Genomic DNA, 17,787 nt, shown 5'->3' with positions numbered 1-17,787 from the left:
TGCATATATCTTGTAGTTTCTTGGCTTGTGTTATCTGGCTGTGTAGGTTATAATTTTGGCAATTGGAGTTGGGATTGGAGCTTCCAAGCTGAAGAAGGAGAAAAGTGTGTGAAGGATACTAGGTAGGCCTCACTCCATCATCTATTTAATTTAAGGAAAAAAACTAGGTTCCTTGTCTCTCTGTTGTTCTAGGTTAGCCACTGACCTATGGGAGATACTTTTGTCCATAATCGTAAATCTTGTATAACACCCATCTTTGACTAGTTTTAACTACCCATTAAATCTCCATGCCTCCATAGCTATGGGTGATTCGATGGATAACTACACAACTCCCTTAAATAACTAATTTGGAGGAAGTGGGAAAGAGGGAAATAATTTCAAATTCTAATTTTAGCATTTTAACAATATGGATATTTGGTTATAGTTGTTTTCTTAATAGGCAAGGTGATTTATCAATTCCCTCACTGTTTCTTGTTCATGGTATTATGCATAGTACCAATGCTCCGCCCTTCAATCAATTGGTCAATGATTTGTTATTAATGAAAAAAATGAACTTACATAATTTAAAATTGGTCCAATAAAATTCAAAAATCACCAAATCATCTATGTCACGATTTGTAAAATCACTAGGTCATAATTACAATTACAAACTAGGAGAAAACATGGTTTTAGACAAACTTATTAATCTTTTCAAAAGCTTTTGTTGCTTCTCAAGTCTAATAAAATGCTTCCTTCTTTTATAATTCTATTAGAAGTGTTGCTATTTGACCGTAATTCTTGAAAAACTTGTGGTAATATCCTATTAATCTTTTCAAAAGCTTTTGTTGCTTCTCAAGTCTAATAAAATGCTTCCTTCTTTTATAATTCTATTAGAAGTGTTGCTATTTGACCATAATTCTTGAAAAACTTGTGGTAATATCCTACTAGTCTAAGAATCCTCTAAATCTTTTCAATGTTTCAGGGATTGGCCATTCCATCATAACCTTAATTTGTTAGGGTCCACTTTGGCACCTTTATTTTAACAACCCTTTTTTGACCCCTCATGTAAATATTATTATGTGGATTGTTCTTGTAAATTGATTAAAAATGTAAAATGATGATTGGACTGCGAATGGACATGGATTTCGAGTCTATGGAGGAGAAGTTTCTTGGGAATTTCTTTGGGAAATAACCAAGATCATATTTATTCATCTAATATCCACCCATATCCTTGGAGCATTAAAACAACAAGTTGTACATGAAGTAGAAAATGACATATGGGCACCTGAGTAAAAGGATAAGCCAATCCTGCTTGCGGGAGAGAGAGAGAGAGAGTCAAATCCATTTAACTTGCAACATGGCAAAGCAGACAAAGGGGATGTACATAATAAGAATGAGATTTTGGTAAGTGAAGGGGGCATTGGAAGATATTCAAGAAAGGAGAAAGCATAGACAACAAAGGACGCTCATGAAAGAAAAGAGACACTAGGTGGAGCTATTAGGCATGTGCTATGGATTCTTGTGTTGGGTTAATAGGTGGAGATTTAGTCTCTGGATTCTTTTGTGTGATGAAATGAGGTGGACACAAAATTCTCGGGATTTTGTTAGGTCCCTATAATACTAGTGATTCACCAATTACTATTGTCATTGTAGCCCTTATTTTTCTTGTTGTGCCCCTATTGTCCCCATATTTTTATTATTGTGCCCCATAGAAGCCCACTATTGTTATTGTTGTGCCCTTATATTATTATTGTTATGTCGGCTTTGATTATATTGTGACCCCTTAGACTCCTATATATAGAAAGGAGTTTTTTTCATTTGTATGATCCAAGAATTATTCATTTGTGTAATGTAAAGGATGTTTCCCCCTTGAAGAGGTTGATTTTGAAGTCGTTGATCTATATTTTCTTCTATTTTGTGAGTTGGTTACATAACATTTGGTATCAGAGCCTTTGGATTCTAGGGTTTCTTTGCTCCAAACATGCATCGTGGAATTTTCGCTATAAATTTTTTTCTGTGACATTTCAGAAGATGAAATTAAAACCCATTTGAGCCGAAATCTTGATGAACTTTGAGTTTGAATTTCAAATATTTTCTCGCTATATTTTCGGAGATAGGATTCAAGGAAGTTAGGGTTTTTGCATGCTCCCGAATTATATATAAAAAAGGTGACCAGGGGAAAAGCATCCTAAATTTTTTTTTTGAGCATCAGATTGAAATTTCATAAAACGTTACAAAAAGAGAATGGCTTGTAGTTTGTTGTGTATCAGTTTCAGGTCCTAAGGTCGAAACAGTGACACGTGGCACTTCGTACAAGTTTGCTCTACTGAACTAGTCTATAATCAGGTCATCGTGGGAGATTTGACATAACTCTTCCTTGGAGAATCCAATCTTGATCAGACTTGTGGGGTTGGAAAGAGGACTCAGAGAGGTACTGCAGAACATAATTTCAGACCTTGGAGATCCGAAATTACAAAGTTACAATAGATTCAATATCAAACTCCTACAAAGTGAAAAAAAGTGTGTAGTTTTTTTAAATTTTGCATAAGTTTGGTTTGAAAAATTAGTTTGAAGGAATTAAAAAGGCATAGTGAAGCATAATTATCATTAATGGATGCCTCGAAGAAAGAAAATGGAAACATCTAGTAAGCAACCTGAAATATCTAGCATGACTCATGAAGAAGAGGATGAAATGCAATATGATATATCAGAATTACGAGACCAAGTGCAACAAAATTCACTCTCACAAAAAGTAACTGAAACTAAGATGGATGGTAAAAGAATGGTGTGGGAGCTAAGATGGATGGCGTGGAAGCTAATACAGATGGTTTAAATAAAGGCATGGAAGCTAAGATGAATGACATGGAAGCTAAGATGGATGGTATAGAAGAAAAACTTAAAGGCAACATAGAAGATTTGGAGACAGATTTGACAAAGTTGCTACAAGAAATGCTTACTAATGGCGAAAGGGTAGTAAAGGAAACTCATGATGAGAACAAAAGAAATGTTAATCATGATTTCATAGACTCTAATGTTGGATTTAAGACCCACCATGTTCCAAAGATCGATATGAGGAAGTTTGATGGCAAGGATCACATAGCATGGATACTACAGATGGAGCAATATTTCGATCTCCATAATGTGCAAAACAAACAAGAGGTACGCATTGGAAATTTATATTTGGAACCAAATTAGTTTGTATAGTATCGATGGATTTGCTCTAGTAAAAAAATTGTCACTTGGGCAATTTTTACGAAAGAAATGATAGCACATTATGAGGATACAAAAAGAAACACCTTTTTTAGCCAATTGATAAATCTCAAACAAAAGGGTTCAATGATGCACCACATTGAGGACTTCCAAAAATTGAATACAAGGGTAAAAGATATTCCAAAGGAGGATAAGATTGATGTGTTCATAGGGACTTTAAATGATAACATCCAACATTATGTTCACCTTTGGGAACCTAATTCAGTGGAGAAGGAATTTAGGTTGGCAAGAAAAATGGAAAGCAAAATTATGGAAACAAGGAAGCCTACAACTCACAACTATAAAGATGGAAGTGTTGTTTCCCCTAGCCTTCCACAACCTACAAGGTTGACACCACAACAATTGGAAGAAAAAAGAGAAAAAGGGATTTGTTATAGTTGTGATAGAAAATACACTAAAGGTCATAAGTGTGATGAGAAGAAATTATTTTACATAGATTGTGAAGAGGAGGAAGAAAATGAACAAGAAACGTCAAAAGAAGAGGATATACACCAGGAACAAACCCTAGAGAAAGAATAAATGAATCTAACCATATCTTGTAATGCATTGGCTGGAATTACCACTCCTCAAACTATCAATATAGAAGGATATATCAAGAAGAAAAAGGTAATAGTATTGATTGATTTGGTCAGTACCCATTATTTTATTCATTGTAAGATAGCCAAGGAATTGAATTGTTTCCTATATCCAGCACCAAAGCGTCAAGTGATGGTTGCAAGTGGAGGAACCATAAATTTATCTGGAAAGTTCCATAATATCAAGCTATCCATGGGAGAATATGTATTTAATAGCCCAATGCTTTCCATTCCAACGGGTGGTGATGATGTTGTACTAGGAGTCCAATGGCTACAATCCTTGGGTACAATAGCTTTTAATTTTCAAGAGATTTTTACGAAATCTTTTTTGGAAGAAAAGGATTTTGAATTGAGGGGTATCGTAGGGAAACCAGGAAAGATAATCAGCTCTAACCAAGGAAAATTTTAGTGGATAATATTCGCCCATGGGATAATTTTCTATACTTTTTCCAAAAAAAATATTCGCTAATTTCCATTTTTTTGTAAAAATGATTCGCCCAAATTTTATAGAATGAAATTATTTTACCCCAAAAATCGCCAAAAAATTATATATAGACTATATAATTATATTATAAATTTGAACATTTTTAGAAAAATATCTCCAAATATTTTATAGATTTCATATTATGGACTAGTGGGATTCACCAAGGTTTCTAAACTTTACGATAAATTTCCATCCTTAAAATTTTCCCTAGCTCTAACAGAATGAAAAAGATTCTAAAGAAATAACAACGAGACGTAATTGTACAATTATGTTTGCTAGAGGTTCCCACATCGAAATCATCTATTTCTCTAGATCTCCAAAAAGTCTTGGATAATCATTCCAAGGTATTTGAGACTCCCAAATGCCTCCCACCTATTCGTGATCATGATCATGCTATTAATTTGATTCCAAGAAGTGTTCCTCCAAACATCAGGCCTTACAGATATCCCTATGCCCAAAAGAGTGAAATTGAACGTATGGTTGCACAAATGCTAGAGGTTGGTATAATTCAACCTAGTCAAAGTTCTTTCTCTACTCCAGTAGTATTGGTGCACAAGATGGATGGATCATGGCGCATGTGTCTAGATTATAGGCAGCTCAAAAAGCTCACTATTAAAGATAAATTTCCCATTCCTGTCATTAATTAATTATTGGATGAATTGCATGGATCAATTTACTTCACCAAGTTGGATGTTTGTTCAGGATATCATAAAATTAGAATGAATATTGAAGACATTCCGAAAACAACCTTTAGAACTCATGAGGGTCATTATGAATTTTTGCTCATGCCTTTTGGCCTTACCAATGAACCTTCTACATTTCAAGGTTTGATGAATTCCATTTTCAAACCCTTCCTTAGAAAATTTTTGTTAGTATTTTTGATGATATACTAATCTACAACTAGTCTTGGAAGGATCATGTTCAACATGTTGATAGGCTGCTCAAACTATTGGAGTAGAAACAATTATATGCAAAAAGCTCAAAATGTTTCTTTGGAGTATAAGAGGTGGAATATCTAGATCATATTGTATCTCATGAAGGTGTTAAGGTAGACCCTAGAAAAATTAAAGCCATTAAGGAATGGAAAATCCCCACATTCATAAAGCATCTGCGAGGATTTCTTGGGTTGACAATGTATTATCACAATCTTGTTAAGAATTATGGGAGAATAACACCTCTAACAACATTATTGAAGAAATATGCATTTTCATGGACTCCAGAAGCAAGGAAGGCCTTTTAATATCTTAAATAGGCAATGTGCCAAGCACTGGTCTTAGCTATGCCAGACTTCAAAAAAACATTTATTGTGGAATGTGATTCCTCAAGAAATGGAATTGGTGTTGCTTTAATGCAAGAAAAAAGACCCATTGCTTTTTAAAATCGTCCAATCAAAGGAAAGTATTTACACAAAGCTATTTATGAGAAGGAAATTTTGGAAATACTACATGCACTTAAGAAATGGTGACCCTACCTAATGGGAAGACACTTCAAGGTAAAATCATATCAGAATAATCTTAAATACTTTTTAGAAAAAATATTATCTTCAGAAGATCAGCAAAAATGGGTCACGGAGATGTTGGGTAATGACTTTGAAATCATCTACAAAAAGGGAAGAAAAATGTTGTGGCAAATGAACTCTCAAGAAAGGATGAGGACATGGAAGCATTGCTTTGCACCACTTCTATTATCCAACCAGATTGGATAAATGAAGCAAGGGATGAATGGAAGAATGGAGAAAGAAGTTTTGAGGTACGTGATTGGGTATTCCTATGGATACAACCATATAAACAAACTTCCCTCAAGCAAGCTAAGAAGTATGATAAATTATCACCAAAGTATTATGGTTCTTACAAGGTGTTGCAAAAGATTGGTACTATGGCATACAAATTGGAGCTTCTTGTAGCTTCCCGAGTGCACCCAGATTTCCATGTTTCATGCTTAAATAAGGTTATAGGTGACAAGCTTCCAGTTCAAACAATATTTCCAGAACTTGACGAGGAAGGAAAAATCATATTGGAACCTAAAGCAGTCAAAGAAACATGAACTCAACATCTACGAAATCAATCAATTTCGAAGTATCTCATCAAGTGGAAGAATTACCCACTGAAGATTCCACATGGGAGGATGAGAATTTTATACAGAAGCATCCAAAACTACTCAAGCATTGAGGACAACACTTTTCTGAAGGCAAGGGGCATGTTAGGTCCCTATAATACTAGTGATTCCCCCATTAATATTGTCACTGTAGCCCTTATTGTTATTATTGTTATGTCGGATTTGATTATATTGTGACCCCTTAGACTCCTATATATAGAAAGGAGGTTTTGAAATGATCCAGGAATTGTTCATTTGTGTAATGTAAAGGAGGTTTCCCCCTCGAAGAGGCTGATTTTGAAGTCATTGATCTATCTTTTATTCTATTTTGTGAGCTAGTTACATAACATATTCCCATGGAATCTAATAGGTGGGGACATGGTGTGCTCTAGAGTCTTTCTAGATTTCAAGTGGAGGCACTATGGGTTTTGGATTCTTGAAGAATGAAGCATGCAGAGCTACTCTGGACTTTGGATTCCTGTAGTGATTTTTTGGGTGGAGCATGTGTGTTATGGATGCCCTAAAGTGTTGTTTGGGTGGAGACATTGTGTTCTCTAAAATCTTAGTTTTTAGGTGGAGGCACTATATACTCTAGAATCCCATGTGAAATTATTAACTAGAATGGTGTGAATTTTCCTTGATCACTTCACTCCACAGGCTCTGAATCTGGCTCAAGGGTGGTTAACTGTAAGAAAGAATAGTATTGCAGTTGGCATACAATTGGGAGGAGAGTCGAAGTCCCTCTATCAATTTTCAGTCATTAATTACTAAGATAAGTTGCCTACTTGTATCTCTATGAACGTTTGTGCAATATGAATTATGACAAATGTTACTATATAACAATGGATGTATCAACACTATCAATGAGGCAAATGTATTCCTATGTATTTGAATGTGATGTTTTATGTGAATGATTTGCAGATCCTTTTGATGTTGATATGCTTCTAAATTGAAAATTTACTTACATTCTGTGTTTTATTGATTGACATGACCAACTCACTATTACTATGTGTGATTTCCATTATACGATATGCATGGAAATCATGAACATTTGCTATGTAAGACTCTTGAAGGCTTGTAGACAATATTGTGAATAAATATTTAATAAACCATATTAACTTATTGTGATGCATGTAAATCCATGGGTTGGATTCTAAAATTAAAAAGGAGTCTTTGTGTCTTAGAAATAATGAATTTTGTTCTTAAAATGTCATATATCGTATGTTAAGTATTTTTGTGGATTTATGTTGTGTATGATGGGCCACTGCATTTCTTTTCTAGTTACAATCCAATATGGAAATCTTGTAATACATGTTCCAGGAATGGCTATCCAAATCCATTGGAGTCTTTGACACTTTGCTATTGGGTTCACTAAGAACAAGCCTATATTCAATCTGAATGAACATTAATAATTTATAAAGGAAAAACCACAAGTATATAAATGTAGAGCATTGATTTAATCTACGTGATTATTATTAGTACTATGATTAATCAACTAAATAAAATGATTAGCAGTAATAACACACTGTACCAAATGTTGACAGTACCATTTTCAAAGTTGGAGCGAAGTAACAGAAAGCATAGAGTTGATTGAAGCATGAGATGGGAAAATTCCTCTTACTTGATGAGGAATTTCTTGTTGTGCCATGCTAGGGTTTCCCCAAAACATGAGTGGGAGTTTGCGTGGTCAATAGAAGGCACCAGACGAGAAAATTCTCATTACCTAATTCCAAGTTTTATAATGTGCTGCGGAGGTGTGTTGATGATTTCTTCCAAGCGTGGGTGCATAGGCGCTATTGATGGAGGACAGGATAGAATGCCCTTCCCATATTTAAATGGAAAACATTATTTTTCATGGAGGCTCGAGACTAGTGGGGCCCAAGTATTATAATGAGGTGGAAAATTCCAGAGAGGCGAGGTGGCTTTGTGGATGCCACATAGGACACACATGACATGTACAAGTGACGTGGTAAGGATGGTTATGTGGCATGCTAACAACATGACATGTGGCAAGCAGGAATGGTATTTTTAGAGGGCCAAGTGGGTGATATTTAGGTGACACATGGCATCGTGATGGATTACCACATGGTCGAGTGACATCACCTTGAATTCATTGTGACATCATTAGGTCAATGGAAACAAGTGACATGGAGGATGATGCTGACATGACACCTAGGTGACACGTGGTGACGAATTTTGGGGCCACCTGGCTCATAGTTTATCATGTGGTCATGATGTGGAATTGTATGTGGTTGGGAATCTGCAATTCTATCCTGATGGTAGCCTGATTTCCCATCTATGGAAGAATATGCCTCCTTTCCCGCAACCTAATAAAGTACTCCATGTCATCATAGAGCGCAAGGTCATTGAGGTATTTGTAGTGTATTTCATAGGTGGGGTGCATGTTGACAGAATCCGTGGAACAAAAAAAAGTTGTTGGAATGAGACCATTCCCATTACTTGATTGACATAATTATGTCATCCCATGGATGTTTGTTGCAGAAAACCCTTATGGGCATGGCATAATGGTGCAGTGGTGCTATGGTCCTATGATTTGGTGAGTTCCACGTTGGACCTCATGTGAGGTGGAAGTTCCACGTGTTTACCACATGGTGGACCCTCACTGTTGTGGTGGAGGTTATGGGGCCCAAACTTGAAATTGGCATAAGTTTAATTATAGAGCTTAAATTAAGGAAAAAATGATATTGTCGGAAGGCTCTTGATGAGCTGAAATTGATGGTGTTGTCCAAAGTGAGTTATACACACTTTGGGTGAGAATGAATTTTGTAAGTCCATATTCATAATGAGACCATGGAAGTTGGGTTAATTAAAAGTAAAATCTCCCATTAAGCCAAGATTAGTCCAAGGGGGTGCTATGAATAATTACCGAGTGGTATTTGAGTGCCTAGGTTTAGCACTTGGACTGAATGGGTCTAAAATGGTAATTTTAAACAATGTTAAAGAGTGTAGTAACTTTTTGTGATTGTTTGTGATGTGATGCTTATAGCATTTTAATTACTGACTACATGTTGTATAAAAGTGTTGATGATGATATGTTAATTATTTTCTAACTAGCATATTGAATTGAAATTTGGTGTTATAGATATCCTCGCATCCATAGGATTATTGCATATTTTCGAAGATGGTAAATAAGACTATTTATATATTGTTAGCTAACAGTTATGTGTGTATGACAACACATAAGAATACGCTAGGGAAAAATAAAGAGAAAAAGTGAATGAACAACAGAATGGAGCAATGAAACACTAATAAATCCTAACATGGTCAGGAAGAAGAGTCAATGGAGAAAAGGAGAGTGGAAGGGTCCCTTCGACTAGATGGAAACACTAAGAATTATAAGAGTTGAGATGAGAAGTTATAAGGCATACAATGAAAAGATTGTCATGGATTTGGAGTAGCAAGAAAAAGTAAACATAGTTATAATACTGATCCTATTAGATTTGCAAAGGAAAAGGAAACATGATCTAGGTTCCAAGTACATAGGAAAAGATAAATATAGACAAATTCCATCATGACTTGGAAGGCATGAATTGAGGACTGAGGGCGCAAAAGGAAATAAATATAACAAAAGGCATAAGTAGACAAGTGAAGACACAATGATAGGTGGAACTCCACTAAGTACTCTAGGGAGGAGGTCAGGTAGTCATGAGCGATTGTCTAGTGTTGCAACTAAAATATATTATTAGTAGAAAAGGAAAGGAAAATACTTCATTCCAGAAGAATTTAGAAATGAAAAACCTTCTACCTTTGATGGAGAGGTGGAGAAGTTCGAGGAAGAAAAGGCATGGTTGCTATGGATGAAGTACTTTAGGGTGCATGATTGCTCTAAAAATATGAAGGAAAGAGTAGACATATTTAGACTAAAGGGAAAGGCTAATATCTAGTGGGAAGATTTGAAGATTGTTAAAGATATCAGAGAGAGAGTTTTCCTATAGGATATTCAAGAGGTATTTCAAGGAAACGTACATATCCAAAATGTACAATGACAACAAGGCCAAGGAGTTTTATGAGCACAAATTGGGCTAATTGACAACTTATGAATGCACAACCATAATTTTTGAGATGCTAAGATATGTGCCTTACATCAGGGATGAGAAGACAAATATTCAGAGATATCTCAATGGACTGCCACAAGAAGTCAAGAATAAAATAGAATCCGATGAGCCTAAAACATTGGAGGAGTGCATTAGGAAAATGAAGTATTACTATGAATAATCCAAGCATATGACTGAATCTTGAATGGATTGGAAAGAAAAATGAAAATATAGTGTAAAATGGAAAGGATGAAATTTTGTAGGACATTAGCAAGGAAGAGGAAATGGGATGTTTGCCATATCTTCCAAGGATGAGTTTTAGCAGAATACCTATATTTTTTATAACGAATAATTCAATAAGACTACGGGAGTGCAAGCTAATAGGTTCAAAGGAGGACCTATGGAGTGTTGGACTTATGGAGAAAATCACTGGTAGAGAGATTATCCTCAACAATAGTGGAATGGTACAAGATTGTACAATGTGCAAGAAGCAGAGACCATGAAGGATGTCGCTTAGAGTGTGCCATGAATTTATGCCACGTTGGATAATAAGAAGGCCGATCACCAAGCATCAATGATAGCAGATGGAAGGTATGATCATTAACCAACTAGTTTCAATTATGATAGACCTAAGTTATAATTTTAGTTATATTAGCCAAAATATTGTAGAGAGATATGCATTGCAAAAGAAAACCCATTAAAAATCATGGTTGGTGCAAATAGAAATAGGGACTAAGAGGCAAGTTGAAAATTTGGTGAGGTCATGCCCATTAGTGATGAATGGCATGCCCACACACACATACTTGAATTTATTACCATGGGGTTCATACAATGTGTTAGTTGGCATGGATTGGCTAGCATTCCATAAGACCAATATCAATTTCTTTAGTAAATCAATAGAATGCCTCAACAATGAAGGGGAAAAGGTGACGTTTTGTTCGTGGTGTTGGACCTGCCAACATTCAAGGGATCTACGTGGTAAGAATTCCCAACTAGACCTCAGATTGTTTGGATTGGGAGTCCTATCAGTGGGTGGTAATGTAGTGCCTTGACCATGGTAGCGTGCAAATATAACTATGATGACTTTGGTCGGAAGAAAGTGTGTGACCTTGTCAAGAGTCAAGTGAGATGCATGGGGGTTCTAAGACACAGAGGGGAAAAGGAAGTGTGTCCCTTAGAATCTTGTAATAATACACAACTTGAAAGTGATACACGAGCGGAATGACATCACAAGCCAAAATGCTGAATAGTCCACAAACCAAAGTGATGGGTTAATCCAAAAACACACATTCAAGAAGATTTATACAATTGCATACAAAGTATTTCATAACAAAATGCGTAAGTTAAACAACATACATTGCTAAGGCAACTAGAATAGTCCAGCTACAATAACAACATATGCGTGAAGACATGTTGGCTAAGTTATTATTATTATAAGTGAAAGTTCCATCCATACATACACCAATGACAACCACTAGCCCCAATAGTGGAGCATTATAGTTAAGAACACTTGCTCCTTCAAATAAGTATACCCGCTCAACGCTATGGAGAAGCCAAGGATCGTCATAAAACTCCCAAGCCTTTTCTATGCATAGGCCTAGCCAAAAGCTTGGTTCCAAAAACCCCGTTCTAAGGGTTCTGAGGTTCTATTTATAACAAAGGGTGGGGTGACCCTTGAAATTCCCCTTTGTGACTCTTTGACTACCATCATGACACTTCAACTTCTTTACAAATAACTCATTACATTACATAGTGATTGTTCATATTCCATTAGCGACACTTGGAATTTCACTTACAACATATTTACAAATAATATACATTTTCCATATGTACCCATTTGAGACAAAATAGGATAGATACAGCCTAACAAGAGAAAACACTATGACTAAGAATTTTGGTGAAAGACCAACTTGGCAACCTACACTTGATTCTTCTCGGCCATGTAATGATACCAAGCTTGGTACTTTTACATAATGTGCCTAAACTGCTTGACGATGTATTTCTGATAGCGGACTCTTGCCTCCATAGCTTCTGGGCATATGGTCTTGGAACCTTTGTCCAACTCATCCTGAAGCATGTGCAACATGGTCTTGACCATGACAGGATCACCAATGTACTTGTACGTGTTTTGTGTGCTCAACTCCAAGTCATCACTGGTGGCCTCTCTATTGGCATTATGATGCATGTGTTGTACTTGATGGCAACCCACTTGTATCAGAACAACTCACTTGTATATGGTAACTAGATGAATCTATAGAAGACATATCAGATGTGACAGAATGCATGACAGCTGTGTTTACAAATGTGACAAAATGCAAGGCAGTTCAAAGGAATTAGTTCAGAAGTAATGTATAATGGCAACTCTCTTAGATGACATTTCACAGTGCAGGAGGTTAACAACAAAGGATTATAGATCAAACTACAAATAATGAAGAAAGAGAGGTATACACAAGTTCACCTTGACCAAGCTGCGTATACACGCAGGTTCATTGAACACAAGTAGCGTATACGTACACATGCACTTTCACAGAAGGAAAAGCATGCATATGTTTGAAAACTATGTTTTTGGTCCGAGGTATTTGGTCCAAGGTATTTTGGTCCATGGTATTGGTCCAAGTTATTTGTTCCGAGGTATTGACCCTATGGTATTGGTCCTAAGTGGTTTTGATCCATGGTATTGAGAAAGGCCTAAAACTATATAAGGAGGAGAAGATTATTAGGCCAAGAGGGCAAGTATTGAATATCTGATGAAGTGTGAGATCTAGTATGCAGGTTATCGGCTTATGGTGCTTTGTTTAATTTGAACCAAGGATGAACCTTAGTGGTTGATGAGGGATAAGATCTAATTATGGATCAGGATCTTAAGGATTGAAATGAATTATCATTATATGGTTTGATCATGTATATTCTAGATCTGAATACTAACACACGTGTTATTTTGTAAATGTTATGATTCGGGTATAACTGAAGTCTGGAATAGCTGCAAAATTATGAATTAATATTTGCAGACATATACGCTAGTTGGCTTTGATAAAAGTGCATATACACGCTAGTTCAACACATCTAAGTAGTGTATACATTATGTAATATGATATTTGAAGTTACAGTTGGATCTGGCTGTTGTTGCAGAATTCTGGGTTCTGCTCTGTGTTTTGGTGACTATAGTTTGATGACAGTATACTGAATGTTCAGATTGATTGATTGTGATTTTCTTCAATGATGATGGAATTTCAGTGATTCAATTGTGGGTGATTCAAAGATTGGTTATTGAGTTTCAATGATTCGTTAATGCAGATGTATTTGATGGTTGTAGTGCAGTGGTGATTGATTTTGAGCTTCAATGTTGATAATGGGTCCAGTATGAAAATTAGATGAAACGAGGCCTTCATGTGTATTGTTGTGTACCAGGAGCATCCAGTCTAAAAATTTATGAAACATGGTCCCTGGAGGAAGAGAGAAGGTTGTAGCCTTCTGTAGGTCAGCACCTACGTACTAGTAAACATATCGGCTAGTATAAGAGCTAGGGGGTTGTAGCTCCCTTCTAGTAGAAGCTGGAGAACAAGAGAAGGTAGCAACCTTCTGTAAGTAGAAGCTTGCATACTGGTATGATTCTGCACCAGTACAATGTTGTAAACATATTTTCTTATTATTAAAAGAAGACAAAGACAACAGCAACAGGTGGTTTTCACCCACATTGGGTTTCCACCTTAAATCTTGGTGTTCATGTGTGTTGCTTATGTGTGATGGTTCATTCTGTTATTAACTGCACATGGTTACTGTTTAATGTTTAATAAAGTACTGATGCACAGATTAAAGATCAACATATGATGAATTAACTTAATCATAAGTTTGCTGGATATACGTTGGTTTCCTTAAACACAGTTGTGTGTACATGCGAGTTACCTTCATTGAAGTAGCGTATATAAATTTGAGTATGAAAAGAAAAATATTATTGACTTGGCTAATACTGATTCACCTCCCCCTCTCAGTATTATTTCCAACACTCTCACCTTAGCTACTCCATGCACATGTCGATCTCTAGCTAGACTTGGTTCTTGTGCTTAGATTCAGTGAGGGAACCTATTGATGGGATCCTATGCATTCTCACCATGACATAGAAAATCTTGTGCAACCATGCATATGAATCCTATATGCTATTGACGAACGAGGCAAGCTGCTCATAGTTTTGGATCAACATCCAGACCCTTGCTTTGTCTAGCTCTACCTGCAGCTTCATCATCTTGGGAAAGTAAAGAGGGGCCCCTTTGTAGCACATTGTCCACTCTTGAACATGGGCAATGGCAAGATGTATTTCCATGAATTTGGAAAAACCTTTTGCTCCACTACTGAAAGAAATGCAGATGGAAAACTACCTTATGCACAGAGACGAATCCTTCATAGAGCTTCCACATGGTAGCCTTAAGTGTTGATACTCAAGCAAGTATCACTTTCCTCATCTTTGCAATTGCAAAACCCACACTCTACTCTCTAGATTGTTCTACCTCTTGCCTGGTCGCCTGCAAGTTCTTTTCCATCTATTCATTCTCTGCTAACAAGAACTTGACATTTGAGCTCGTGGCTCCTACATAAGCCAAGGTGGCATCAACCATGGAAACTGGATTCTTTCTGACATCTAACACTATCACCCTTTCCTTCATGAATATAGGTGACACATGATCATCCGGGAAATTCTTTCTCCATGCCTGTACAATCTTCTTCTGTAACTCATCGAATGATAGATTCTACACATCCATCACCAAATCATCATCAAGGAGAACAACCTCTCCTTTCTCGCTCGGGACTAGTTCTGACACTGGAGTAGGTGGAGATTGAGAAGTGACCTTAGGTTCTCTTAGAATGAGGTCAGTGTCTTCATCCTGTGGTTCCTACCCCTACTCCATGATCTGAATTGATCATAGGTTAAAACTGATGTATAATTGATTAGCCATTAATGAATAGAATGTTAATTGAAAGTGTGGAAACCGAGAGAGCTGCTTGAGAAGAAATACTTTACGACAACTGATAAAACATAATTAAGATGCATAACAGAAGTGAAAACAGAAAAAACATAGTGATGCTAGACAACAAAATTGATTACAGTGTTTGTCCCTAATGGACTATGTCTCTAGGTCTGCTTTCAAGATGGGCTGTTGCTTTATTAGGATTGAAACAGAAGAGGTCGATTACACAGATATTTGACTAAACTGAATGTGCACACAGGCACTTCTAGTCACTCTCAAAAGATATCTCTCTGAACCAACTTTCCAACGCCTATCACGATTCCCAATTCCGACTCTGGATGCTCCTATTACACTAAAAACTAAAATGACTGACCTCCATAACCTGCATACAAAATCCAAAACCACTCTCCCTCCACTTCAATGAACAAAACTACCTTTTAAAACCCACTAGGTGCATTCCAACCACCTCAAGCTGAATTTGGGATGAACAAGCTACAATCTGGGGTTGTTTGGTCTCGTTCTAGTCATGGAATGACACTTAGGATAGGGTTGCATGGTCATTTAATTAAATCCGCACCAAACTTGCAACAAAATGCATTTATAAACTTTATTATAAAGCAATATCCATTGGCGGCTTACTAACCGGGTGGAGGAGGTTGACCACCCATGTGAATAGACTAGGGTCTAACCACCAGTTGCCACCTCCACAGTCTTCCCTCGGTGGTTTCGGCTACCAATACTCTGGCGGTTAACATCACTGCTCACATGTCAACAGTTAATGTTGACGATTCCGCTGCGGTTACATTAAACTCTGTGGTGAACTCCGGCCCCCTTTCATATGTTACAACCCGTGCAGTTTCTAAACCTGGAGGTTAACATACCCTGATGAATTTCCTCAGCTCGTTCACATGGCATCGATTTCTGATGTGGTTAGCATTGCGGTTATGGCTAACCCCAATGACTTTACACTTTGTTCACATGTCACGTTGGTTGTAGCTTCGACATGGTTAGGCTCCATGGTTCGGGACTATCCATAATGTTTTTTGTAATTTTTTATGTGTTTTAACATGACTTGAGAGGGTTTTAAACTTTGGAAATAGTATTTTTTTAAGCATGTTTTAGATTCTGGGTTTAGGTTAATGCATTTTTAATGCATGGTTTAGGTGCTAGGTAAAGTTTAATGTGTTAGGTTTTACATTAGGTTTGTAACATAGGTTTATAATGTATTAGGTTAGGTCTTACATCATTTTGATTTAAAATAACCCATGTACATCTCTTTGTTACAAAGTGACATTGTATCAAAATCATAGGACGACAACATATGTCAACAATCAAACCTTGCAAAAGGGATGACAAACCCCACGTCGATGATCACCTTGGCAGAACTGACGATGAACACTTGTCGACAACCAGGTACAACACCATATCAACTGAATACCATGTAAAATCATAGACATCACCTGAACAATCTGATCCATAACCAACACTATCGAAACTGAATGACACGGGACTGAATTGTTGATGATGACACTGAACACTGATGATGAACTTGTGCAATTGATCTGACATGATCCTCTTGGATCAATCCTCTCCACTTGAAAGCTTTTGGACCACAAAGGTTTGACTAAACAAATAGTTGATGAGGGTAGAGCTCCCTCACTTTCCACCTTGTTCTGATAATGTACCAATACATTTGATCAATCACCTGCAAGTGATGACCCTGATGATGCTGACCATGCACATTTTGAATCAGTGACCTATTTCATCCATCTGCAATATGAACAACTTGCAACGATGGTTAAACAAACTGTTATGAACATGGTAATTGATTTATTTCCATGAATAACCATGAGTTAGTGATTCATAATCATCTTTGAAAGTAGTCTCTACAGGATATTGCTCAATAACATTAACATGTATTAACAATCTATTTTGCAGAACGACAGAGACAATGAAAGTCATTCTTGACATCAAACTAGCTACTTGGGTTGACATACTTTCCTGCTTCTTGATTACTAAGTGAACTTGCTGCATCAAACCCATCAAACTATAATTGGAAAACTGCTGCAACTTTGTTTGTCTTTGAAAGTAATGAATTAGCTGTTGATTTATTTGAATCACTTTTTCTTCATTTATTAAATGATGTTTCCATTGATTAGCACTTTCCCCTAATGCATAGGTTTCCCTTAGACACTTTGACACTACTTTAGAAAAGGCTTTGATATGAAAACAAATAAGCTTCCTCTCCACTTGAAAAGAGGCTTCCAAACAGTTCGAAACATGAAATGATGACACAATATAAGAGAAATTTAACACTAACTTTCCCCAATACTGACCTGTATCCCTGTAACTGTTAATTTCTAAACTTG

This window comes from Pinus tabuliformis, chromosome 4_1 (genome assembly GCF_031772625.1).
Source record: "Pinus tabuliformis cultivar Carrire ecotype Pingquan chromosome 4_1, CPIR1, whole genome shotgun sequence".
NCBI lineage: Eukaryota > Viridiplantae > Streptophyta > Pinopsida > Pinales > Pinaceae > Pinus > Pinus tabuliformis.
This window is presented reverse-complemented; position numbering follows the sequence as displayed.